Source organism: Budorcas taxicolor, chromosome 1, assembly GCF_023091745.1.
Source record: "Budorcas taxicolor isolate Tak-1 chromosome 1, Takin1.1, whole genome shotgun sequence".
NCBI lineage: Eukaryota > Metazoa > Chordata > Mammalia > Artiodactyla > Bovidae > Budorcas > Budorcas taxicolor.
The window spans coordinates 190936795-190958007 of NC_068910.1; the positions used below are offsets into that span (position 1 = coordinate 190936795).

General features: G+C 38.6%; 1 protein-coding gene across 7 annotated transcripts in view; it reads left to right on the forward strand.

Moving 5' to 3' along the window:
* Window positions 1-21213, forward strand: part of TFDP2 (transcription factor Dp-2) — a 208473-nt gene that overhangs the window by 128610 nt on the left and 58650 nt on the right. For 2 of the 7 annotated variants that reach the window (XM_052649268.1, XM_052649275.1), the window contains exon 1: window positions 3173-3215. The exons of the other annotated variants lie outside the window; for them this stretch is intronic. The gene's annotated coding sequence lies outside the window, so the exon portion shown is untranslated. Of the gene's footprint in view, window positions 1-3172; window positions 3216-21213 lie in introns of those variants that run through there. 7 annotated transcript variants of the gene reach the window in all.

Here is a 21213-nt window from a genome sequence, read left to right on the forward strand (position 1 = left end):
AAAATATGATTAATCTTTGGTCAGGTTGCCAATAAACATAGCAGAGCTTAGTGAAGTGAATCAGCGTATAAACCTAGGGAAGGGAATGCCTCGAGTCCGTTAATGTTTGCTAGATAATCAATATATGTAATCAGTATTATAAATAATATGATGCGTAAGTGTATTTTCTTCTCTCTCTCCTTCCTCCCTCACTTTTTTCCTTTCCTCCCTTCTTTTCTGTCACCCTCCCTCATTCCTTTCTTTCTTCCTTGTTCCTTTCTCCCATGCTATGTGGCTCATAGAATCTTAGTTCCTTGACCAAGAATCAAGCCCCCTAATCACTGGCCTGACAGGGAATTGCCTTAAACTGATTCTCCATCTAAGATTAAGGAGAAACTGTTTGGGAGAACCTACATTGGATGCATTTTATTCTGCAAATGGGAAGACTCCTGGAATTTCCCCACAGTGTGTCACACGCTCATGAAGGTATACAGAAGGTAGTGCTCATGCTGCCTTCTTAGAGGGGCTTGGGAGTAGATTAAAGGATAGTGTGAGTGAAGGATTTGGGAGTTGAAAGAAGGCACTGGCAAGGAGGGCAGATAAGGAGAAGACACATGGAAGAATAGAGGTAGGCAGGAGCAGACAGTAGGGGGTAGGTCAGTTTGCTGCTTAGCTCATTGCCTGATACAAAGGAAAGGTGAATGGTAGTCAGGGAGAAGCAACATAGCGCCTGCAGGACCAATGAAATCCTACTTTGCCTCCATCTTTTTTTTTTTAAGATTTATTTATTTATTTTTTGGCTGTGCTGGGTCTTCGTTGCTTTGCAGAGGCTTTCTCTACTTGCGGGGAGTGAGATCTGCTCTTCGTTGTGTGTGGGCTTTTTATTACGGTGGCTTCTCTTGTTACGGAACATGGGCTCTAGGTGCATGCGGGCTTCAGTTGTGCTGCACAGGCTTAGTTGCTCTTAGTTGCATGTGGGATCTTCCTGGCAAGGGAATGGAACCGGTGTCCCTTGCATTGCAAGGCGGATTCTTAACCCCAGGACCACCAGGGAAGACCTGGCTCCATGTTATTTTATTGATTACTTGACCTCAGTCATCACAACATCTTCCTGACCTCAGGTTACTGTTAATTTATTGTACTAACTATTCCGGATAGAATATTTGAACATGTAAATCGCTATCTAGTCCTAGAAGTAGGATCCATGTACCTGACTACTAGAAACTTTAATTTCGTTTTGCTTTAAGACTGTAACAGAGTAGGTATGACCTTTTCTAGCCCCGGAATGTCCTGGCCTCGGATGACATGGGCTATCACTTCGGGCTGGCCTCATAGGTCAGAGGTATGTGCTTATTTATTGTGTTGTTTCTGGTAAGGCAATCAAGAACAGTGAGCAGCAGGGATAGGAAGATTGTTTTCAAATGTGGGTGTATAAACAGAGGTATTCATACTAGGTTTTAATACTCAAAACTGATAGGGTGCTGTGTAATTTTCAAGTTTCTTGTTTTGTTTTGTTTTTAATTCAAAATGCCCCTGAAAAATGATGGTCTACAAAACCTTAGTGTATAGAATTTTAACTGATTCCTTTACTCAAATATTACAGTGACCTCATATTTATTACTGAAAACAGATTTTAGATCTGAAAAGCTACAGGCCCATTGAGGTTGTATTTTTCAGTTTCAAGCTAATAAGTATTTGCAGTTCAATTTAATTTACATTGTACAGTATCTTTTTTGACATATCTCTGTGTGTAAAAGGTGGTAGATACATAATCCATTTATAAAGAAAAATTTGGCTAAGAAAAAGCTCTGTTGGAGTTTTTTATTCAGTATATGTTTATTTGAGTGTCTAACAGTCTCTGTCTTAGCCACTGGGGATATAGCAATGAAGCAAGGAAAAGATCCTTGCCCTCTGGAGTAAGCTATACTTTCAAGGGAGAATATTTCACATTAGGTAATAACTAATCAAAGGAAGAAGGGTACCTTAGTCATCCAGGAGTTATACTTTCAGGGACCTGAGATATAAGCAAACCCACTGGAGACAGGGGTTTATTACATTTGACTTTTGTCTGTTGTGTTCCCTGCTGTATCTCAGAGCCCAAAATAGTGCTTGGCTCATATATCTGTTGATGAGAAGTGTTTATTGTTTTGAATTTGTATAATCAGAGACATGCACTTTAATAAATGATTTTGCACCTAGCTAGTTGAAAAATTTATCATTTCCTTTACCTTTTTATATTTGTTACCTACTTTTTGTTTCTCTTGGTGTCCTCATGGCCCAATGCAGGAGCACCTTATTAATATTAATAATTAGTCATATGGTAATCTGATATGGCAAAGGTTAGATTTGGAAAGGAATTTAAGAGGTCATCTTTTGTTCAGCTTCCTGCCTAGGAAAAAACAGTAAGATAATTAGGTATGTATTTTTAATTAATCATTTAAAAACTAGGACAACATAATTGGGTTCTCTCTTGGGAAAGTAGTGAAAGGTACTTAACCCTAGATATAAAGGTACTAACCTGAAAAAATTAGAACTTCTAACTGTGTGGGAAAGTGAAAAAAAATTGAGCACCACTAAGCTGCTCTTTGTTGATATCAGAAATGGGCCTGTCATTCATTTTGGCATTGAAGCATAGCCTCCTATCTCAGGGGGCAGAACCAGGACTTTTTTTTTTTTTTCCGCCCAGAGGAGCTGGACAGTTATTACAGGTTGAAAAGGCTGACCAGTTTTTCAAGAGTTTCTCCTTTTTCTCCCCCCTGCAACTTATGGTGCTTTTGCTCTGCCTTCAAGATGCACTAAAATCTCCTCCTTTGTGACTGCTTCGGAGCCAACAAATACCCTGACATGTATAATTCGAAATATGCAGAGTTCATGAGTAAGTTCCACCCTATTTTTTGGCCAGTTAAAATTCAAGTGATTTTTAGAAAAGTGTTAGGATCGAGTTAGGCATTGTGTTGTTTCACCACTTTTATTTTAACGCTATTTCTGAAAGTCTTTAATATGACTTTGTTTCTTTTTAAGTGTTTTTGTGGCATTAGACAGTACTCCTCTTTTGAAAGCCAGTAACAAAACAATTTTCTTGAGCATCTTTTTAGTTTTACTGAAAAGTATGTTAAATTGAGTGTCTCTGAGCTCGATTGCTCATGTCTGACACAGTCTCAAGTTTCCAGTGAATGGTAACAAAGACTGTAGAGTGTTGTTGGTACTGCAGTGAGAGGCATGCTTCTTTAGACCAGGTAAGAGAGATCATTTTGTTTCTTACTGCTGGGTGCGTTTTTACAGCGTTTATTTTATATTCTTTAAACAGCAGCAAAGTTAAATTGATACACAGCCAGGAGCACGCCGATTTCAAGACGTCCTTGCTTGTTGCAGACAGGAAAACTACAGGGTATGGGGGTTGGGGTGGGCAGGGGGGAGGGGTGGAGTAAGCTTAGTTCATCACTCAGTTACTTATATAAATCAATTAAAATGTAAAAATAATTCTGGAGCTCCATTTTCTCTGTTCAAGAACCAAAGAAGCAATTAAACAAATCCTTTTAAAGGTACTTCGTGGTTCTTACTTGTGAATGCAATTCAGAAGGGAGTTTTTACTTTCATTTCTTTCCAGAAATAAAATAAGCTTTGCCTCTTACCATACAATTTTTTTTTTTCATTTATGAAAACTTTGAAATTGTCAAGAGTAAAATCCGCTTCCTGCGAATCTTTGGAATAAACCTGACACTTAAGAAAAATATTTCAGCTTTTATAGCTGTTTCATTCCCTTTTTTCCTAGTTCATTTTTCTTAAAAGTATTTGTGCTTTGAAAATGTCAGCTGTATTCTAATGAAGCTCAGGCATTGTTTGCTCATAAAGGGGCCGGTGCATTCCACTGCTTTATGGTTTATTACCAGGCACAGTGTGAGAGTGTGGGTGGCACCATTTGGTGTCTGCCTCTTGGAAGGGACTGCCATTATGTTAGCATTGGATTGGCAAGGAAAATACAGCGTGCAAGATCCTATATGAGTCTGGATCCTGTGAAGAAAATTTTAGCCATAAACAGCCCTGCCTGAGCCCGGAATGTGACAGCTTGCTCTCTTCAAGTGTACTCTTGAAGCCTGCATTTCAGTTACAATGAGTATTCCCCCAGTCACATCTCTGGTTTTGTGGTGTATGTAACATTTACTCATTCTGTGAACTTCAGTAAAGTGAATGTTTCTGGATAAACTATGACATTTTAAATGGACACGGTACACTTTTCAATAATATGTTTACTTAAAAAAAAAAGTTTGAAGGAACTTAGTGTTGGGGGGTGGCGGGTGGAGAGGGAGAGGAGGTCAGGCAGAGGCTTTCTTTCAGTTTGGAAAGCCCTGATGAAAAAAAGCAACAGATGTTTCTTCTGTTACAATTGAGGTTGTTTCATTCAAAATTCACAGTAGCTGGAATGGGGAGGGGCGGTCATAAATCTGACTTAATTAGTGAATAAAGAAAAAATAGTCATTTAAAATTTATTCTTTTATATTGAGGATTTGAGAAACAGTAGAGTAACATATTCCAAGTAACATACTTTTTGAAGAGGTTTTTTTTTTTTAAATTAAAAATAAGTTGTGTGCCATTAGTGGAAATGTGAGAAAGTTAGTGATAGAGGAAGTGATCATTAAACCATATATAATATTATGGAAAAAACTAAGACACTATAAATTATATAAGGAATACTTAGGTGGCAAAAGTTTGCACAGTAGATACTAAGGCTCAAAATGAAATTGCAGCATGAAACATCGTTTACATTTAGTGAGAGATTATTTTATCTTCAGTGAGAAGCATGAGACTTATTCCTAAAGATCTTGGAATAAGAAAATGTAGGAGAAATATTTTGAGTTTAATTGAAATGATGTGTTGTAGTTTCCCTCTTTAAAAAAAAAAAAAGGATAGTAAGCTTAGAGCAAGTAAGCTCATGGAGAGAGGAGCATGTTTATCTGCTGAAAAGGCTAAGAAGGAAGAAGAGCTTGGAAGCGATATGCATGAAATGAAAGCAGTCAAAAAATGGCTTTTCACTTGGTGAAGTTCATAATGAGTAAAGTAAAAATGTCTCCTTTTACAAGTAACACATAGAGAAGCTCTGTGCTCCCATATAGTATGTGTTTATATATATTACAATTTTATGCATCCCTTAAAGTTAGCTCTTAGGAAACCAGTGCTGAGCACCAGATATTTCTGATTAGGCACTTACTAAAATGTGGCCCCCACCCTGCACCATGAAGTTAGTAGTATATGCTAGTCCGAAAATTCTTTGAACCGTAGTTCCAAATTTGCATATGGAGCAAATGTTAAACGGTTTTCTAAATGTTTATCTGGTCTAAGGAGAGGACTGAGAAAGAGAGCAATGTTAAAGGAGATTATTAAAAATTTCTCTTGCTCCTTGCTACGATCTCTGGGCTTCCCAGATTTTCTTTGCTTCACGTATTGACAACAGAATTCAGAGATTTTGAAACTTTTCAGACCATTTTTTGAATTAAGACTAAGAGTTTAAGGAATAGCAGTATGGAGCGGTTGAATTGTTTTTCTCTAAGATAACTAACTTACAGGAGCTTAAAATGGATTTACCAAATTATAGGTTTGATTAGAGTAAGAATGTTTATCATTTTGACCAAAGAATGTATATAGTGTTAATGGACTAGAGAGCCCTAAAAAAAAAAAGGTGACTTCACATGTGATACATAACTTTCACAGCATCATGGCTTAGAGTTATCAAAAATATATCACTTATGATTATAAATATAAGTATGACAGTATATTACCACATCAGCAACAGCAGTGCAGAAGTCATAGAGACTGTTAAGCCTTCAATTTAAGAATAGCATACTGAATGAAGACTTCTGGAGTAAAATACCTGTGGTTCCTGCAAAAACTGAGGTCTGGGAGGTGTGAACTTTTCCTACTCATTTCTCTCCAATTCCGAAGACCCAGAAAGTGGCTGATTTAGATGTTCTCTTGGCTTTACCTATTTTTATGCCATTAGAAACTATTCATGGTGACCTAGAAATCTCTCATCTCTGGTGTGTAAGTCATAGGGAAGATTTGCCGGAAGCCTATCTTTTTCTGAAAAGAAAACCTTTTTACATTGTTGTTAAGGAGCAGGTACAAGTGCTGTGCTTTAAGTGTATCATGAGCTAACTCTGTTTTGCAAGTGGCTACAGGAACCTGTGGTGTAATAACATTCTTTCTTTCTACCAAGTGTTAAGCAACCAGTTTTCAAGTGAACTTTTGGTTCTTGACTCTGAAGCCAGAGATCATCAGCAGGGGGCTTTGCTTTTGGCACTTGGCTTTCTCTTGCACAGTTTGGCAGCTCTCTTGGCAATTTCTCTGACAGAGAAATGAAGAGACTTCTAACTGAGCACTTACTGTGTGCCAAGTGGACCCAGTAGAACTTACTTTTTAACAGTTTGCAGAATCTTTTCATGGGTAAGATTTTAATACAAAAGAGTTTGTTGATACTGATGTCTAAGATTTTGTGCTCTTGACAAGTATGGTTTAAATGTAGCTTCAGTGATAGCTCTCAAGTGGAAGACAGTATTGAAATAAGAGTATTGATAACAGTGCAGTTTTGAATGAGTTAACAGCGTGGCATATGGAATACAATAATCCCGGTTTTTATTGCTAAGGAAAAGAACTGCTTTGAAATTCTAATTCATGGGTGGTCTTTGGTCTTTTTGAGTTTGTTTCCCGAAGTTTTAAATTTAAGAACGCAACTTTTAAACTGAATCTGTCTGTAGCCTTTGGCACCTTTTGTAAATATTAGAAAAAGAGCTTCTCTTGAAAGTGTGAAAGTGTTAGTCGCTCAGTTGTGTCTGACTCCTTATTACTGCATGGACTATAGCTCCCCAGGTTCCTGTGTCCATGGAATTCTCCATGCAAGAGTACTGGAGTGAGTAGCCATTCCCTTCTCCAGGGGATCTTCCTGACCCATGGATCGAACCCAGGTCTCCTGCAGGCACATTCTTTACTATCTGAGTGATTTATTTGTAACAGGGTCTGGGGCAAGTTAGCATCTCAGAGGGGTTATGGGCTTCTTCATGAGAGTGATTTCCAATTAAGTGCCCTTGGGTATGCTAATGCTCATCGGGCCTGATCTTGTGGTTGCACCCAGCTGTGTTGATCTACTCCAGCCATTCAGTGGCTGTTGGTCCAAGATAAAATATGCTGCTTTCCGCTCACTCTCTTTTCTAGACAACAGACAGCGTCTATGTGCCATCTGGTGGGTCTGTTGGCTCTGGTGAGGTGCTAAAAGTAGTGGCTGAAAATAGGCTAAACACTGAAAAGATATAACATGTAAGAACAAGAGACAATAAATAATAATAATAATAAATAAGAGTCACTTGGCCCTTTCTCTTTTTAAGACAAAAATGGAGATAAGTGGAGTAGAAAGAGTCTACTTAGACACCATTACTTCCTGAATTTGAACACAGAGAAAAAGGGTACTGTAGCAGTTTGTCCCAGTCTTGCCTGATCCTCAGAATCGTCTGAGGTACTTACTTGTTTAAAGTACTCATTGCCACCTGGTTTTTGATTCTTTAGGTGTCTAGTGGAGCCCAGAAACGTATTTTGATGAAGAGGGATACTACCCTCTCCCACTGTTGTCATCCTCTTTGTGTCCTATGACCAGGCACATGGGAAGAATTACTGGGAAGGCTTGGAAGAACCGAATCGTTTGAGGCCATATGGTAAACTTAATTATTAATCAGAAGATAATGTGTCCAACACTTGGAAATCCTAATTAAGGAGGTGGAAGTGGAAATCAAGAATTAAAAGTTGTCCTTGTCTCAGCAAGGTAAACAGAAAAAGGACAAAGGGACATATTTTAACTAAAGATAAAGAAGCCATTGAAAAACAATAGGATCCAGCCTCTAGAAGAGCTGAATGTTTTTGGATGGACATTGAAAAGGAAAAGTCCTACAAAAGAAACCCAGGGAGAATGGACTATATGATTTCTAAGATTTTTTAGCTTTGACATTTGATGAACTAAATGAAAACAATTATAATATTCCTGATACCAGAGCTTGAATTAGCAGCTCATTTAAGAAGTTAGTAGGCCCTCTTTAAATTCTGACATGTGAGGAGAAGAAGAAAGAAATGTTTGTCTCTTTTCAGATTGAAGAATCCAGGGTATTTATGGTTATGGATACCAGAGGAAGGGAGAGCTAGCTAATGGTTTTAAAAGGTGTCCTCCAAGTAAAAATGCTTATCAAAGCCAAGAGAAAAGACTGGATCCTCCAGGGCAAGGAAGGACTAACAAAAGATTTACTGGTTCATTGGGAGTATGCTCTGAGGGCTGCAGAGTTGTTTTTTGGGGGGGTGGGACGTTATGGTCACTTCAAGGATCCTCTCTGGTTCCTTGGAAAGATTCTGGTTAGGTGGTCCTTTGTGGTGGCGGGGGAAATCCTAGAAGTCTTGTTTTCTGACAGCTGCAAAAACATTCCAACTCTGGCTTCCATGCCTGTGATATATAGGAATGTGCATTTCACTTCTTCTGTCTTCATTTATGCTGTAAGGATGCTTGATTTCCATTTTGGAACCACATACACTAAAGGTCATTTTAACCATAACTTTGGAGATCTTATGAACTTTTCTATTTCTTAACCTTACCAATTACAGCGATACCATGGTCACCCATGTTACAAAGTGTAGTAATGGTGTTGGATTTAATCTTAGCAACTTTGGTGAACATGATTGAGTACAGATTCAATAATATAGAACACAGCAGTGTTATGGGGTACATACAGGTAATGCCCAGTATATAGCTAAACCGTAAATAGAAAACTTAAAAAAAAAAAGTTAACATGAAGTCAGAGTGACTGCAGGTTTATTTACCTTCAGTCCCCAATCCCTACATGCGTCTTATACATGGATGTGCTATATTTTACTATCTTTACAGATTTGCTATTTCCCCTCTTCGCAAACTAATGTGTGCTTGCTTTATGAAGATGGTGCTGTTGATCTGTGGGGCCTGAGTTATTTTTCAAATAAAGATGATAAATATCCCCTGAGCCATCATATTGTTCTCCCTACCCGACTCTCTCTTCAGTGACGTATGTTATTTGCTAGATGACTGGCTAGAATTAGAAATAGGCTGAAGACTGTGGAATCTTCCCTTTTTGCAGAATGAATGGACCTCTTCCAGAATCGACCTGTGACTTGACCTCGTTAGTACTGTATTTGAAACTGATCTATAGTCCTTTAAAACCGTTATTAACAAATAATTAAAGGGTAATATGGGAAGGAGGGAAACGATTGACATTTCTGAGTCTCCTTATTCTCTGTTGGAAATGTTAATCATGAACAAAGTGAAGCCTGTGATGCTGTTGTATAAAGAGGCACATCAGTGGAGCAAATAGACAGCCAGTAAGGTGGAGTTAGTAGTGCGACTGAAGGTAGTCAGTAAGGTAGTCAGTAAGGGTCCTGTAGCGTGGGGGAGGGGAGAAGAGTTCTCATTAGATGGTAGCCAGCCACCATTGGCAGCCTAAAGCAGCCATCTAGGGGGCAAAATTGGGTCATTCATTTCTCACATTAAATAAATTCCAGATGGTCAAGGATGTAAAATTTAAAATGAAGGTATCAAAGTAGAAAACATGGGGGATGTTTAATACAGTCTTTAGTATGTAATGAATGACAATTAAATTCAAGAATAGCATATCTAACTGGAAATACCAGACTTGTGCATGCTAAGTCACTTCAGTCTTGTCCGACTCTTTTGTGACCCTGTGGACTGTAGCCCGCCCGTCTTCTCTGTCCATGGGATTTTCCAGGCGAGAATACTGGAGTGGGTTGCCATGCCCTCCTTCAGGGGATCTTCCTGACTCAGAGATTTAACCTGCATCTCTTATGCGTTCACAGACCTTTTTAATATGACATTAAAGTCATAAAAGGAAAGAAGTATAAGATTGACGACATTCTTTTCAAATGTGAAGAGAAAATCATATATAAAAGCCAAAGACAAGTGTCAAGTTGGGAAAAATATTTTCACCAGGTATAACAAAGAATATTCTTACCCTTTCAGTATTTAAAGAGAGTCCACCAGTGAATCACCACCAGCCAATAGGAAGATGGTCCTAATTCTCAGGAAGGAAAATTTAGATGACTTTTAAAGAAAGCATATTAGCCTTATTCTTCATAATAAAACCAAAATAAAATCGAAGTGAGATGATATTTTTAGCCTAAAGATTGACAGAAATAAAGTTTGATAAAACACTGAGTTGGTAAGGTTATGTGGAAATGGATACATTCATACATTTCTGAATAGAAGATGAATTTGTACAAATATTTGGTAGAACGGATGTGCGTAAAGATATATGTAATCATTGCAGCATTATTTGTAATAAAAAGATTTTACTATTAATGTTTGTAACACTAAAAGTTTTCCATTATTAAGGGACTCAAGCTGCTAGAGCTATACAAAGAAATATTATATAGCTAACAAAGTAGATGTTGAAGCAAAATTACATATGTATGTAAATAGGTAGGGAAAGACATCTAAAATAGATACAGTATTGTTAAGTGGTAAAAAAGCAATATGCAAACTGATTTTTTTTAACCATATGTGTAAGGGAAAAAGGATATATATATGCGTATATGTTAGTATATGCCTTGAGTATTTCTGAAAGGTTATATAGAAACTGGCATTGTAGCTGTCACTAGGGAAGAGGGGTAATGGTTAGGTGGTGGTTGGTGATGGGAGGAGATTTAGTTTTCATTGAATAATATGCCTATCTCCTGAATTTGTATCACTTGCTTCCATGCAGACATTCATGTATTTGTGCATTCATTCATTCATCTGACATATATTTTTTGAAATTTTTATTGGAGTATAGTTACTTTACAATGTCGTGTTAGTTTTTGCTCACTGTGCAGCAAAGTGAATCGGCTGTAAGTATACATATCTGTCCTCTTTTTTGGATTTCCTTCACATTGAGGTCACCGTGGAGCAGTGACTAGAGTTCCCTCGGGTGTGCTCTGTCAGTTGTGTCCAACTCTCCTCTGTCCATGCCAGGATTTTTCTCGGCAAAAATACTGGAGTGGGTTGCCATTTCCTCCTCTGGGGATCTTCCCGACCCAGGAATCGAACCTGCATCTCCTGTATTTCCTGCATTGACAGGTGGATTGTTTACCACTGAGCCACATTAGTTACCTATTTTATACATAGGATCAATAGTGTGTATATGTCAATCCCAATCTCTCCATTAATCCCATACCCATCCTTCCTCCCTTGGTGTCCATACATTTCATTTGTTCTCTACATCTGTGTCTCTGATGGGCTATATCAGTTTGTTCAGATTCCACATATATACATTAATATATACTTATTTTTCTGACTTCACTCTGTATGACAGTGTTTAGGTCCATCCACATCTTTACACATGACCTAGTTTTGTTCTTTTTTATGGCCAAGTAGTATTCCATTGTCAGAGAAGGCAATGGCATCCCATTCCAGCACTCTTGCCTGGAAAATCCCATGGACGGAGGAGCCTGATAGGCTGCAGTCCATGGGGTCGCTAAGAGTTGGACAGGACTGAGCGACTTCACTTTCACTTTTCACTTTCATGCATTAGAGAAGGAAATGGCAACCCACTCCAGTGTTCTTGCCTGGAGAATCCCAGGGACGGGGGAGCCTGGTGGGCTGCCGTCTATGGGGTCACACAGAGTCGGACACGACTGAAGTGACTTAGCAGCAGCAGCAGCAGTATTCCATTGTATTTACCTGTGTGTGTGTGTGTGTGTATACATACACATATAAATATATATGCATACACACACCACATCTTTATCCACCCCTCTTTTGATGGACACGTAGGTTGCTTCCATGCCCTGGCTGTTGTAAATGGTGCTGCAGTGAACATCGGGGTGCGTGTGTCTTTGTGACAGATGCGTCATGTGTGCTATGAGCAGATAATGATCATACAAGCAAGTAAATGTGCAGTACAGTCAAACAGAGAAGTACTGTGGAAAATCATGGTGAATGAAGAAGTGCTGACATGGCGTAATCAGGCATTTCTGATGCACTGACAACCGAGCAGAGTCTTGAAGGAAACTGGGGAATAAGGCACATAGATGGATATCTAGGGGAAGAAAGTTATCAACAGAGGGAACTTGAGAGACAAAGGCCATGAGGGAGAAAATGACTGGACATGGTTTGAGGAGCAGCACACAGTCCTGGATGAATGCAGTGCTACAAAGGGGGAGAGAGGGGAGCGATCTGACAGCTGATGATGTCAGAAAGGAGGGGTCAAGTGACCTTGCGCCCGATTAACCGTCTTAAGGACTGCATTTATAATAGCCAGGACATGGAAGCAACCTAGATGTCCATCAGCAGATGAATGGATAAGAAAGCTGTGGTACATATATACAATGGAGTATTACTCAGCCGTTAAAAAGAATACATTTGAATCAGTTCTAATGAGGTGGATGAAACTGGAGCCTGTTATACAGAGTGAAGTAAGCCAGAAAGAAAAACACCAATACAGTATACTAACGCATATATATGGAATTTAGAAAGATGGTAACGATAACCCTGTATGCGAGACAGCAAAAGAGACACAGATGTATAGAACAGTCTTTTGGACTTTGTGGGAGAGGGCGAGGGCAGGATGATTTGGGAGAATGGCATGGGAACATGTATACTATCATATATGAAACGAATAGCCAGTCCAGGTTCGATGCATGATACTGGATGCTTGGGGCTGGTGCACTGGGATGACCCAGAGGGATGGTACAGGGAGGGAGGAGGGAAGGGGGGTTCAGGATGGGGAACACGTGTATACCCGTGGCAGATTCATGTTGATGCATGGCAAAACCAATACAATATTGTAAAGTAATTAACCTCCAATTAAAATAAATAAATTTATATTTTTGAAAAAATTTTTAAAAAGATTAAGGACTGCAAAGTCACTGGAGAGTTTGGAAGAGAATTACTCCACAAAGGAGGATCACTCGGCTGTGTGATGACAGAACAGTGCTGTTCAATAGCACAACATAAATCACATAATTTTAAATTTTCTAGTAGCCAGGTTAAAATGGTGAAAACAAACAGATAAAATTAGTCTGAATGATAAATTTTATTTACCCCAGTATCTAGAACATTTATCATTGAACATGTAGTCAACATAATCAAATTTTTAGTGAGATAGGTTTTGGTTACTTGCCTTCAAGATCAATTATCTTACACTTAAAGCACATTTCAGTTTAGATGTTAAAGTTTCAACAATTGGGGTGAAATGCAGTACTACCAAAATAGTCATGCTGTTTTTAATGGAAAAATATTTTCTACTACTTCAGTTTGTAAATTTGAGTTAATTAAAATTTTAAAAGTTTAGGAATTTAGAGAGGGAAATGGCAACTCACTCAAGTATTCTTACCTGGGAAATCCGGATTTCCCAGGCATGAGGAGCCTGGCAGGCTATAGTCCATGGAGTTGCAGAGAGTTGCAAAGGGTATTAATGATGCTAAGACAGGACTTAGTGACTAAGGAACAACAAAAGTCTAGAAATTAGGTCCTCAGTCATGCTAACTGCATTTCAAGTGCTTTATAGCTTAATGACTACTGTATTGGAAAGCTTGGGAGTAGAGTTGTGGGCTTAGGTGGGCCTAATGCAGGACAGGTGGATGAATCAGGAACACATTACAATAATTCAAGATAGAAATGGTCACTTGGATCAGAGTGGTAGCAGCAGAGTGCATGAGAAATGGTTGTATTCAAGATACATTTTATTTTGCTTTATTTATGTTTTAAACTGTGAGTTTATTGAGGGCTTGATATTATTATTTATTTGCCTGCACTGGGTCTTCATTGCGGCATGACACGTGGGATCTTTAGTTACAACTCTTAGTTGTGGCGCATGGAATCTAGTTCCCTGACCAGGGATCGAACCCAGGCCCCCTGCATTGGGAGTGCAGAGTTTTAGCTACTGGACCACCAAGGAAGTCCTACATTTATCTTATTTTCTGTAAACATTAAATCATTTTTATTGTGGATATGGATACAGATGTATAGCAAAGAACTAAATGAAAATTCAAAATAAGGACCACCACCATAAATATAAACCAGCAATATTCTGACACAACTTCTTTGTACATAGATTGTTTGGGTTTTTTAATTTATTTTTTTTTGTACGTTTTGTTAAATTTTTCATTGTCCATCTGCTTTTTTTTTTTAAAGTATCTGTAGTTTTATACGACACTGGCTATATTTCTCATGTTGAACAATACTTCCTTGAGCCTATCTTACACCCAGTAATTTGTGCTTCCCACTCCCTGACCTCTATATTGTCTGTCCCTCCCTAACTGGTAACCACAACTTTGTTCTCTAGTCAGAATACATTTTAAAGATAGGGCCAGTAGGATTTATTAATGGATTGTATGTAGGATATAAGAGAATGTCAGTAGTGATCTCTTTTGGTCTACGAAGAGTTGAAGAATGGAGCTGACATCTACTGTGATGAAGAGAGAGATGGGAGGAGTTTTCTGTGTGCGCTGGGGAGTGGTCAGAAATTTGGAGTATTAAGAGTTCAGTTTCGAGTATGTTAAGTTTGAGGTAACGATTAAACATCAGAATGGAGATATGCAAAAGGACAGTTGGATACATGAGTCTGACAGGAGCTGTCATACCACCTCGTGAGGAAGAGTTGACAGAGAAGAGTCAGAGAACTGATATAAAGGGGTCTCGATTGTTTCTAGGAGGATCCAGCAACCACAAGTGAGGAGAAGCCGGTGGTTCGGAGGAGAGCCAAGAGAGAATGGAGGTTTGGATGCCAAGTGGAGAGTGTTTGAGAGGAAGGTGTGATTTTTGAAAAGTATCAGATATGGCTGGTAGATTAAGGTTAAGTTGAAAACTGAGACTTGACCATTGGATTTAGCAACATGGAGATGATCTTGGTAGGAACTAATTCAGTGAAGTTGGGGAGCGGGCGCGGGAATGGGTTAAAGAAAACAGAGTGGAGAGGTAGAGAGAGCAGATGTTGACGGATTTGGTGAGTTTTGTTGTGAAGGGCGACCAAAACGAATTGGTAGCTGGAGAGCTGTGTGCATAGTTAAGGCAACTTAACTATGGTTTTGTGTCCTGTTTTTAAGATGAAAGGAAAAAAGTGCATGTTCATAGGGTGATAAGAGTGATCCAGCAGAAGGGGATAGATTGTGATGATGCAAGAGGTTTCCAAAAGAGAGAGTAGCTGGAAGAATGTAGTTTAGACAAATCCATGAACTACCCGTTTAAAAAATAAATTTGTAAAGTAGGTAACAGAAGAGGACAAGCAAGAGGATTGTTTAATCTGTAATTAGCTTCTTAGCAATAAGTGAATAAATTGCACAGGGCGCTTTTTTCCGATTTTTAAAAATTAAGATGCAATTTACATGCAGTAGAATTAACCCTTTTTAGCCTAGAGTTCTACGAGTTTGACGAACACATATATATACCACCACATTTTTAACTTTTCTTTAGGGCTGTAGGTTTAGCTTGTCCTGTGAAGTTTGGACCCTGTATGTATGGGATGTTAACAATTTCTGATTTGAGATATTTATAAACCCATAAAATAAGCATATTCATTCCTATAGTAAGTTACTAATATGGTTCTTCTAGGAGGATGTGATAGGCTTGGATGGAGGTTTTCCCCAAAGCTAGTTCAAGGCCAAAAATTTTTTCCCCAAAAGATAAAATATAACTTGTACTGACATCATACGTGCTTAGTCACTTCAGTCATGTCTGACTCTTTGCAAACCCCGTGGGCTGTAGCCCGCCAGGCTCCTCTGTCCTGGGGATTCTCTAGGCAAGAATACCAGAGTGGGTTGCCATGCCCGTCTGCAGGGGAATCTTCCTGACCGCGCCTCTTAATGTCTCCTGCACTGGCAGGCGGGTTCTTTACTACTAATGCCATCTGGGAAGTCCACTGACATCACAACAAACCACAATTATTTGAAGTTTTCATTTTAATTGGACATATTAAAGGTGATTAACTATAACTAGAACCGTGCCCTCCGGCCCCCCACCCCACCCCGCCCCCCGCACCAAGAATTACAAGTGAAAGAACTCTGGCGTTCTGGACAATTCTGATGGAAACAGAAGGATTCCAGTTATTCAAGAAATCAAGATAAAATTTGAGGCAAAATTTTGTGCCTCTTCCAAGATTTGCTATAACTTTTAGCTCTTTTTCAAGCCCCTTTCCTAGGTGATTGATCTCATTTTAGTTAATTCAGGGACTTGCCAGGATCAAAATCCAGGCAGGTCTTTAAATTTTTGTTTTTAATAAATACATCATGTGCTAGACATTGGCTTCTGGACAGTGTCAGGACCCTGTTGCCAGGCAGCTGTGAATTAAGGCCAAGTACTTATGAAAAATTATTTAGACTTGGTTTGGTTTACTCCTAATGGAGCTGACATTTCAGGAGGCTAGATGTTTGTAACCTATTTAAATGTCTTTTTGAATCTAAAAAATGATATTTCTGCTGCTGAGCCTAGTTGATTTTATGAAAGTAAATTATATCTAAATACGTTTCTTTTATTTCTAGATATTACAATTGTGAAATCCCAGTAGAGTCTCTCTAACTGCTCCTGAAACAAATTTCATTTTTACTAATTGTAAAACAGAGATGCTTCATTTATAGATCTTCACCTTGTATGAACAGTACTGGCTGACTCCCTGTCAGTCTATTTTTTTTTTTTTTTTGGTTCAGAGTAGCAATAGGTTTTTACATTATAGAACAAGTGCATTCATGTTCATAAAACTTTTTAATAGTAATAAAGTATAAAACAAAGGAAAACATTTATCCCTACTACTCAACCAGAGGTATCCTCTATTAAGTTTGTTATCTTGCCAGACTCTTTCTGCATCTGTAAACTTATGTGTATATGTAGGTTGTTTTTTTTTTTTCAAATGAAGGATAATTGCTTTACAGAATTTTGTTGTTTTCTGTCAGACCTCACCATGAATCAACCATACATGGATTGATGGATGTATACATACATCCCCCTTACCTTTGAAGCTCCCTCCCATCTCCCTCCCTATCCCACTCCTCTAGGTTGATACAGAGCCCCTGATTTGGGTTTCCTGAGACATACAGCAAATTCCCATTGGCTATCCATTTTACATATGATAATGTAAGTTTCCATGTTTCTCTTTCCATACATCTCACCCTCTCCTCCCCTCTCCCCATGTCCATAAGTCTGTTCTCTATGTCTGTTTCTCCATTGCTGCCCTGCAAATAAATTCTTCAGTACCATTTTTCTAGATTCCATATATATGCATTAGACTATGATATTTATCTTCCTCTTTCTGACTTACTTCACTCTGTATAATAGGCTGTAGGTTCATCCACCTCATCAGAACTGACTCAAATGGGTTCCTTTTTATGGCTGAGTAATATTCTATTGTATATATGTACCGCTAATTCTTTATCCATTCTCTGTCGGTGGACATCTAGGTTGCGTCCATGTTCTAGCTATCATAAATAGTGCTGCAGTGAACAGTGGGATACATGTGTCTTCTTCAATTTTGGTTTCCTTAGGGTATATGCCTAGGAGTGGATTGCTGGGTCATATGGTGGTTTTATTCCTCGTTTCCTAAGGAATCTCCATACCATCTTCCATAGTGGCTGTATCAATTTACATTCCCACCAACAGTGCAAGAGCATTCCTTTTTCTCCACATCCTCTTCAGCATTTATTGTTTGTAGACTTTTTGATGATGGCCATTCTGACTGGTATGAGGTAATATCTCATTGGAGTTTTGATTTGCATTTCTCTAATAATGAGTGGTGTTGATCATCTTTTCATGTGTTTGTTAGCCATTTCTATGTCTTCTTTGGAGAAATGTCTGTTTAGATCTTTTTCCCACTTTTTGATTGGGTTGTTTGTTTTTCTAGCATTGAGTTGTATGAGCTGCTTGTATATTTTGGAAATTAATCCTTTGTCAGTTGTTTCATTTGCTGTTATTTTCTCCCATTCTGAGGGTTGTCTGTTCACCTCGGTAATAGTTTCCTTTGCTGTGCAAAAGCTTTTAGGTTTAATCAGATCCCACTTGTTTACTTCTGTTTTTATTTCCATTACTCTAGGAGGTAGATCGTAGAGGATCTTGCTTTGATTTATGTCAAGTGTTCTGCCTATGTTTTCCTCTAAGAGTTTTGTAGTTTCTGGTCTTACATTTAGGTGTTTAATCCATTTGAGTTTATCTTTGTGTATGGTGTTAGGAAGTGTTCTAATTTGATTCTCTTGCATGTAGCTGTCCAGTTTTCCTAGCACCATTTATTGAAGAGGCTGTCTTTGCCCCATTATATATTCTTGCCTCCTTTGTCAAAAATAAGGTACCCATAGGTGCATGGGTTTATTTCTGGGCTTTCTATCTTGTTCTGTTGGTCTGTATATCTGTTTTTATACCAGTATCATACCATAATGATGACTGTAGCTTTGTAGTATAATCTGAAGTCAGAAAGTTTGATTCTTCCAGCTCCATTCTTCTTTCTCAAGACTGCTTTGGCTATTCGGGGTCTTTTGTGTTTCCATATGAATTGTGAAAATTTTTTTTTAGTTCTGTGAAAAATGCCATTGATAATTTGATAGGGATAGCATTGAATCCATAGATTGCTGATATATATATTATATATATATGCTGATATATATAATCCATAATTATTGATATATATGTTCCTGTTGTCATTTTCTTAGTTGTTTGGGGTTTGATTTGTAGATCTTTTTCTTCTCTTATGTTTCTTGACTGTGTAAGTCCCTTTAACATTTATTGTAAAGCTGGTTTGGTGGTGCTGAATTCTCTTAACTTTTACTTGTCTGAAAAGCTTTTGATTTCTCCATCAATTTTGAATGAGATCCTTGCCAGGTAGAGTAATCTTGGTTGTAGATTTTTCCCTTTCAGAACTTAAAATATATCCTGCCATTCCCTTCTGGCCTGCGGAGTTTCTACTGAAAGGTCAGCTGTTAAACATATGGGGTTTCCCCTGTATGTTAGTTTTTGCTTCTCCCTGGCTGCTTCTAATATTCTTTCTTTGTGTTTAATCTTTGTTAGTTTGATTCGTATGTGTCTTGGCATGTTTCTCCTTGGGTTTATCCTGTATGGGACTCTCTGCACCTCTTGGACTTGATTGACTATTTCCTTTTCCATGTTGGGGAAATTTTCAACTACAGTCTCTTCAAAAAATTTCTCATACCCTTTCTTTTTCTCTCTTCTTCTGGGACCCCTATAATTCAAATGTTGGTGTGTTTGCTGTTGTCCAAGGTCTCTGAGACTATTCTCGGGTGTTTTCATTTTACTTTATTCTGCCCTTCAGAAGTTATTTCCACCATTTTATCTTCCATATCACTGGTTCATTCTTCTGCTTCTGATATTCTGCTATTGATTCTTTCTAGAGTATTTTTAATTTCAGTTGATTGTGTTGTTTGTATACTTATTCTTTAATTCTTCTAGGTCTTTGTTAATTGATTTTTGCATTTTCTCCATTCTGTTTTCAAGATTTTTGATTATCTGTACTGTCATTCTGAATTCTTTTTCAGGTAGTTTGCCTATTTCCTCTTCATTTATTTGGATTTCTGTGTTTCTAGTTTGTTCTTTCATTTGTGCAGTATTTCTCTGCCTTTTCATTATTATTATTTTTTTTAACTTGCTGTGTTTGAGGTCTCCTTTCCCCTGGCTTCATGGTTGAATTCTTTCTTCCTTTTGTTTTCTGCCCCCCTAAATTGGTGGAGTGGTTTGTGTAAGCTTCATATAGGGTAAGATTTATGCTAAGTTTTTTTGTTTGTCTGTTTTTCCTCTGATGGGCAAGGCTGAAAGAGGTGGTCATCCTGTCTGTTGATGTTGGGTTTGTTTTTTTGTTTTGTTTCTTGTTTGGATGCACAGGGTGCTACTGGTGGTTGGATGACTCCAGGTCTTTTATTCAAGTGGTTTCCTTTGTAGGAGTTCTCACTATCTGATACTCCCTAAGGTTAGTTCTCTGGTAGTCTAGGATCCTAGAGTCAGTGCTCCCACTCCAAAGGCTCATGGCTTGACCTCTGGTTGGGAACGAAGATTCCACATGTGGTTTGTTATGGCATTCAGTTCAGTCACTCAGTCATGTCCGACTCTTTGCAGCCCCATGAACTGCAGCATGTCAGGCCTCCCTGTCCATCACCAACTCCTGGAGTCCACCCAAACCCATATCCATTGAGTAGGTGATGCCATACAACCATCTCATCCTCTGTTGTCCTCTTCTCCTCCTGCCCTCAGTCTTTCTCAGTATCAGGGTCTTTTCCAATGAGTCATCTCTTTGCATCAGGTGGCCAAAGTATTGGAGTTTCAGCTTCAAATCAGTCCTTCCAGTGAACACCCAGGACTGATCTCCTTTAGGAAGGACTGGTTGGATCTCCTTGTAGTCCAAGGGACTCTGAAGAGTCTTCTCCAACACCACAGTTCAAAAGCATCAATTCTTCTGAGCTCAGCTTTCTTTATAGTCCAGCTCTCACGTCCATAATGACTACTGGAAAACCCGTAGCCTTGACTAGACGGACCTTTGTAGGCAAAGTAATGTCTCTGCTTTTTAATATGCTGTCTAGGTTGGTCATAGCTTTTCTTGCAAGGAGTAAGCGTCTTTTAATTTCATGGCTGCAATCACCATCTGCAGTGATTTTGGAGCCCAAGAAATAAAGTCCATCATTGTTTCCACTGTTTCCCCATCTATTTCCTATGAAGTGATGGGACCAGATGCCATGATCTGAATGCTGAGTTTTAAGCCAACTTTTCCAATCTCCTCTTGCACTTTCATCAAGAGGCTCTTTAGTTCTTCTTCACTTTCTTCCATAAGGGTGGTGTCATCTGCATATCAGAGATTATTGATATTTCTCCCAGCAGTCTTGATTCCAGCTTCTGCTTCCTCCAGCCCAGCGTTTCTCATGATATACTCTGCATAGAAGTTCAATAAGCAGGGTGACAATATACAGCCTTGACGTACACCTTTTCCTATTTGGAACCAGTCTGTTGTTCATGTCCAGTTCTAACTGTTGCTTCCTGACCTGCATATAGGTTTCTCAAGAGGCAGGTCAGGTGGTCTGGTATTTCCATCTCTTTCAGAATTTTCCACAGTTTATTGTGATCCACACAGTCAAAGGCTTTGGCATAGTCAATAAAGCAGAAGTATATGTTTTTCTGGAACTCTCTTGCTTTTTCCATGATCCAGTGGATGTTGGCAATTTGATCTCTGGTTCCCCTGCCTTTTCTAAAACCAGCTTGAACATCTGGAA